Below are 7,391 nucleotides of genomic sequence, written 5' to 3' on the forward strand. Positions count from 1 at the left end.
AAAGTACCATGGACTGCTAAAAGGACTAACAGGTCTGTCCTGGAGGAAGTGCAGCCAGAATGTTCTTTGGAGGCAAGAGTGGCCAGACTTCGTCTCACCTACTTTGGTCGTGCTGTCAGAAGGGACCATTCCCTGGAGAAGGATGTCATGCTTGGTAAGGTGGAGGCTCAACAAAATAGGGGAAGGCCCTCAATGAGATAGATTGACACAGTGGCAGCAGCAATGGGCTCGAGTATAGCAAGAAGCATGGAGCTGGCTCAGGACCGGGCAGTGTTTCATTCTGCTGTGCATAGGGTCACTGTGATTTGGAAGTAACTGGATGGCTACTAACAACAACAACAACAAGGCAATATTTTCTAACTGCTGGTAACTCTTCTTTGTTTCCAACTTTTGCATTCCAGTCACCAGTGATAATCAACATATTTTCATTGCATGGTCGGTCAATCTCAGACTGCAGAAATTGGTAGAAATCTTCAATTTTCTCATCTCTGGCTTAGGTGGTTGATGCATAGATTTGAATAATAGTAATTTTAACTGGTCTCCCTCATAGGTGTATGGATATTATCCTAGCATTGACAACATTGTACTTCAGGACAGATCTTGACACAGTATTTGTGATGATGAAATCACACCATTTCTCTTTAATTTGTCATTCCTGGCATAGCAGATCATATGGCTAATGCCTAGGATATCAATCTTTATGCATTCCTTTTCATTTTTGACAACTTCCAATTTTCCTAGATTTATACCTGGTACATTCCATGTTCCAATTATTAATGGATGTTTCCATCTCTTTCTACTCATTTTAAGTCATGTCACATCGGCCAATGGAGGTGCTGAAAGCTTTACTCTATCCATATTGTTAAGAATGTCTCTACTCTCAGGAGTCAGCTCCTCTCCAGTCAAATTTTGAATGCCTTCTGACCTGATGGGCTCATGTTCCAGCACTATATCAGACAATGTTTCAGGGCTATTCATTAAGTTTTCCAGTAATATATGTAATATATCAGACAGTGTTTCACTGCTATTCATAAGGTTTTCACTGGCCAATTGTTTGAGAAGTGGATGGCCTCTTACTTCTTCTGAGTCCATCTTAGCCTGGAAGCTCTGCTGAAACCTGTCCACCACAGGTAATCTTGCTGGCATTTTACACCGTTGGCATAGCCTCTAGGCTCACACTAGCATGCAAGCCACCACAGGACCACAAACTGACAGACAAGTTTGTCTCCCTTCAAAGCCAAATCAACTCACTGCCATTGAGTCAGATCTGACTCCTAATGACCCCTCCTTGGATTTCAGAGGCAATATCATTATGGAAGTAGATTGCTCGGTTCCTTTGTCTCCCTTAGTAGTTCCTAACCCCTCTGCGCCCACCTACCTCAGGCCCTGACCTTAAAATAGAGCCATCCTCAAGTGAAAGCAACCCCTGAGCCCCTTGCCCACCTACCTCAGACCCCAGCGTTAAAACAGAGCCATCCCCAAGCAAAAAACAGCCCCTGAGCCCTATGGCCACCTACCTTAGGCCCCACTCTTAAAATAGAGCTGCCCTCAAGGGAAAAGCAGCCTCCAAGCCCCACGCCCACCAACCTTGAGCCTTAGCATTAAAAATCTATTATCTATTAGATAAAACTTACTAATTAGAATATTCTAGTTAAAGCTTGTTAATTAGTACATTATTAATTAATAAACTCATTAATATATTTTATTAATTAGTATAGCTGGTATGGTGCCTAAGGCATTTGACTGCTAACCAGAAGACTGACAGTTGAAACCTACAAGCCACTCCTTGGAAGGAAGGTTGGACAATCTACTTCTGTAGTGATACCACCTCAGAAACCCAAGGAGGGGTTGCTATGAGTCAGGACCGACTCAGCGGCAATGAGTCTGGTCTGGTCTGGATAAATCAAAAACAGTTCTAAATCTTGGTGACCCATGTGTGTCAGAGTACAACTATGCTCCATAGGGTTTTTGATGTCTGATTTTTCGGTAATAGATTGACAGGCCAATTCCATTTTCATATCTTTATCTGTTTGCCTAACTTCATCTTTCAAATACTGGCATGTGTTAAAAAGAATTGCAAATGATTTTTTCTTCTCTACTAACTTTTGTATTTCTAACACCTCTGCTTATTATATTTCTTCATACTGACATCTCCTATGAAAACTTCTGTGATTATAATAACTTGTAAATTGTACTATTATTAATATAAATCATCTCTTGTCTTATTTAAGGATTTTACCTTGAATTTCACTTTAAATGACAAAATTATATGTTCTAAAGTATATAAACCATTAAATAAATGTATAATGATAAAAATTCTACAATAATTGATATAGATATGCAAAATAACTTTTTATTTGTATAACACTATTTTCTCTGGCACCTTTATGCTTGGCTAGCAAAGAGTTTTATGAGTGGCAAGCTAGTTCAGTGGCAATGGAGTTCTCAGTTCTGTTTTGATTCACTTTACATAAAGTGAGGAGAATATATGCTACTCACACGAAAGGTCAGGACATAAAAGCCCCATTCACCTAATACGTCTTTTAGGTTACACATTTAATTAGTTCTATGATCCAAATCTCTCAAGTAAAGATTCTGCATCTTTTCTTGGAATTTTCCTGTGAATGACATTTAAATCTAGGTGTCCTACAAGGATCATAGCATGAGGGGAAATCTGGTCTGTGGTTGTCCTCTCTAGAGAAGAGACATATACTATGCATTGTTCTCTTCTACTACTGCTGACCTGACTTATATAGCCTCAGTTTTCCAGATGTAGTATCTTCTTAGATCTCAGCCCATTGTTTCCTCAGCGATTTTAGCATTTACTGTTCACCCTGCAGTTGCTGGGTCCCTTTGTCTTACACTATGACAATATTTTGCTGACCACTGTCACTCTTTCTAGGAACTCTGGTAGCATAATGCCTAAGGAGTTTGACTGCTAACCAGAAGGCCTGCGGTTCAAACCCTCCAACCACTCCGTGGAAGGAAGTTTGGGAAATCTACTTCCATAGTGATATCACCTAAGAAACCCAAGGACAGGTTGCTGGGAGTTGGATATGACTCAACTGCAGTGATTTTTTTTTTTTTTTTTGGTCACTCTCTCTCAACTGCTTTTCCATTCCATTTTGGTCCCACGGATATACTCACAAAAATCAGTGCCCAAGGAAACAGATGGGAGATAACCAGCCATTCATAAACCTAGGAACCCCAAGAATATCTCTGTACTGCCTTTCCAATGACTTTGGCAATGAGTTCCTCTGCTAGACTTCTGCCTTCAAAACATCCCACATGAGAATACAGAACAAAAGTTATTTTTTTAAGAAAAAAAGCATATATTTTTGAACATATGCCCTAAATATTAATGAGAAATCTATTAAGTCATACCCTGTCAGATTCATAATGATAAGAGGAACTAGGTCTTTACATTATTTCTAACTCCATTCTTCTTCCAGAGCTTCTGTGTGTGTGTGTGTGTATGTGTGTGTATGGCGGCAGGGATAAGAAAGAATGGAAAACGTGTTATACTTTTTTGTCTTCCTTAAACAGTCTTTTCTGTCCCACACTTGGATAGCACAGAAATCAAGAATCTGTCATCTTTTTCCTAGGACTGCGAACTGGCATCTCCCTCTGGAATTAATAGAAGTCCAGGGCCTCTAGATACGAATTAAGGTAGTCACAGGGGAGAGGAACAAAATATGCCAGTTAATGTCTCAAGTAAATTAAGAATAATTAATGTAACCAATATATTATACTAACTCAATTAATGGGATACAATCACAATGCAGTGTAGGTTTATTTCTCCACTCTCCCTTCATCTTTGCTCGGTACAGTTAGTTTTATCCCAATGAAAAGCCTTTATAGTTGCTTTTATGCAATGGAAATCCATGAAATTATGTCAAAATACAAATCATTATCTTAATTGGCTACATAAAATTCCCAATTTCATGTACTAGTCAAAGCTTCTAAATTCTTTTAATGTTACCACTACTCCCCCTCCTACAACTCAGGGTTGCTACAAGTGAAAAGAATTATGGGCAGAAAGGTTTCTGCTCCGTCCCTCAATTCCTCCTCCCTCAATTCTCAACTCCATTGGTGGCTGGATCTTGGGAGAACAGGGCTGGAAGACACTAGCTAGTGTCTTCTTTCTGGACATCCTGCTTCCCTTCATGTAGGTGGGATATAGGATTAGTTCCTGTCATTGGAATGCATACTGAAGTGATATGCTCAAAAGCAGTATGAGGTATTGAAGACAGGGGTTCCTTGGGTCTGCTCTCTCCATATTCTTGTTTCCTCATGTCTAGGTTAAATGTAGATAATCCAATACAGAGTCAATAAAAGCAAGCAGGCTGATTTCCTTGATCAACAGATGGAAGGTTGCTCATCCAACACCCAATTGAACTATGGTGGGAGTGAGAAATAATCATTATTGTATGAAACTACTTAGATGGGAAGATGGTTATGGTAGCTAGTGTTACCTATTCTAATTAATACTGGGTAAGAAGAACTATAAGAAGAGATATTTATACTTGTCTGGAACAAATATGGTGCTTCAAAGGAGATATTCCTTGAACATTGCTTCATATCTCTCACCAACTGTTCTCTTAATTCAGGTGGTATGGACTCCACTTATTGATCACTTACTCCTACATCTTTTTGGAAATCGGGGTTATATTCAGCTTCTCACTTCTGATTCTTGCCTGAACAGCTAAGGATAGCACCTTAGCTTTATTTCATATATGATGTTCTTCTGATGCATTGGAAACCTGGATTCTTTGCTCCAACAAACTCTGAGATTGCAGGCTACCATCTCACCTTCATTACTACTATCTCCATCATCAGAGACATTGTGTAGCCTGATTTTACCTTTTAGATTTTCCAGGAATCAGACACCAGTCTATCAGATTCAAGTTATGGACAGAAACATCAATTATGTGAGAATATAAATATGTGTGCTTGCTTTACTTTGTTAATTTTTTTTTTTTGTACTGAGAATTCATAGTTTTCTATTTCTCCTTTTCCCTGATTGTCTGCTTATATTTTATTAGTAATATATTTTTCTTCAGAGTCTGTGGTTTTCATGAAGATAAATATGGTTCTGAGAGGGAAGGAAAAAAAGCTCAGCTATTTGGTCTGTTCTTTCTACAGCACAATCTGATCTTTAGCTGAAGGTTAGGATCCCAAGTGACCATAGCACCTTATTCTGTACATACAGTGAAGCTGCTCTCCAATTTTAGACAAAGGTAATCCTTGTTCTTGTTTTTTTTTTTTTTTTTTTTTTTAGGAGGGATATACACACTGAGATGAGAGGCCAAACTCCATTATTCACTAGATGGTTTTACTTTGATCTTCATTTTATTCCTGTCAGGATCATGGAGAACAAAACAACTAGTGAGAATTTTTTTCATTACAAACCTTTCCACAGCCAGTATGTTCACACAGAAATGGGAGCTTTTCCTCATGACAAGAGAGAAGATAGCACTGGAGGTTAAAGACTGTGGTGTAGGTTCTTCCATGGACACACATCTCTTTCTGAGGCATGCGTTTTCATGTGTAACTTAAGATAATCTTTTGCATTTGAATGTTTTCCAGCATGCTTCACACCTGGTTTCCTCTTTATGAGTATCTCTCATGAGTTTCAGAAGCTCCATCTGTTTTTGCCATAAAGGAATATCCTTTTTGTCATATGTAGCACTTATGGACTTTCCCTATCATTTCAACGTGCTGGATGACACTGTGATAGTTGGAACTGTGTGTCAACTTGGCAGGACCACAATTCTGTGTGGTTTAAGCTGTTGTGTTGTGGTTATTCCCATGATGGGATCAGATGATTATGTTTTGAGCAGCCAACTGGTTGAAAGGGAGTTTCCCTAGGGGTGTAGCCTTCTTCCAGTATATCTATGGACGTCCTGGGAAAAGAGACATTCCTCTGTGGATCGGGATTCTGTTGTGCTGCCTACAGCTGTCTGTGAGTGAACAATCCACCATTCGGTCTGGAGATCTTGGATTCATCATTCTTTGGAGTCAACAGCCAGTGTACTTACTGCCTGCCAGCCTTGAGTTCCTCAGCCCCTGTGACTGCAAGAGTCAGGAAAATCTTCCAGTTTGATGTTTGATCCAGGAACTTTGGACTTTCCAGCTTCTATAAGTGTGTGAGCCATTTTCCTAAGATAAATCTCTCTCTCTCTCTCTCTCTCTCTCTCTCTCTATATATATATATATATATATATAAGCTTTACTGGTTTTTGTTTATCTAGAGAACCCAGTCTAACACAGACACAAAGTGTTATTGGCATGCTGGCACTGATGGACTTTCAGCTGCTAATGTTTCTTAAAGGATATTTTCCAAAGCCAAACCTGAGCCACAGCCATCAAGTCAAGTCTGACTCATAGTGACCCTATAGGACAGAGCACAATTGTTCCATAGGGTTTCCATGGATGTAAATCTTTACAGAAGCAGACTGCCTCATCTCTCTTCTGCCAAAGATGGTGGGTTGAACCACCTCAATCCTTTTGGTTAGAAGCTCAATTACTAACTTTAAAATCACATGCATACTGTCTTTGCAGATTTTGAAATCTCCATCCAAAATTTTTCTTCAAGTTGTTTTTGAATTTCTGATCACAACCACTAACTTTACAAACAAATGGCTTTTCTCTGGTGTGAGTCAAGATGTGCCACTCAGATGGCAGTCCTTGATGAAGGCTATGCCACAGTCTTCACTTGCACAGGTGCATGTCTAGCTTCTAGCCCTTGTCATTGGAGCTTCAATCCTGTAAGGAGCAGACAACCTCCTGTGGACCACCTAGAGCTGTGGGACAAGGACTGAGCTCTCACTTGCCACGTTGAACATGTTGACAAATGTTAGCAACTGATATAGATGGCTCCAGGGCACCAGGATCTCCTTGCCATGGCCAAGTGTGCAGCCACGTGAAGCAGAGGTGTGCACGTACGAGCCCTTTATCTGACCCAGCATGGCATGGCAGGTCCACAGCCGAAGGGCAGGCGAGGCTGTCACTGCCAGAGAGGGCCAATAATAAATTCATGAAGTTCAATGAGAAAGCACATTTAAAATTGTTAAAGGTTTTTATTTCATGCATTAATTCTCTTCTGATGAATTTCATTGACTGCTCTCATTAGACTGAGAGATAAGATCCCATGCTGCAGTCCCCTTGATGGAGATTAGACTCAGCACACAAACAGCTACCTCCAAAATACCCTCTTTATTTCACTACACACCCCAACTCTATTTGACTCAGTATGAATGAGGAATTCAAGTATTATGCAAACATTTTTCCAGCTAAAGCCGTTGACTTATTTCCATTTTGATCCGGCTCAAAATCTGAAGCATTTTGATCACAGCTCTTTGGAATACCATATTTTTTATATCTTACTA

The 7,391-nt window shown here is 39.7% G+C and overlaps 1 pseudogene; it reads right to left on the bottom strand.

Annotated features, from left to right (window-relative positions):
• Window positions 1–5,169: 5,169 nt before the first annotated feature.
• LOC122150620 lies at window positions 5,170–5,712 on the bottom strand (annotated as a pseudogene).
• Between the last annotated feature and the right edge of the window lie 1,679 nt (window positions 5,713–7,391).

Source organism: Orycteropus afer, unplaced genomic scaffold, assembly GCF_000298275.1.
Source record: "Orycteropus afer afer isolate SDZICR_OR568_19922 unplaced genomic scaffold, OryAfe1.0 scaffold00186, whole genome shotgun sequence".
Lineage (NCBI taxonomy): Eukaryota > Metazoa > Chordata > Mammalia > Tubulidentata > Orycteropodidae > Orycteropus > Orycteropus afer.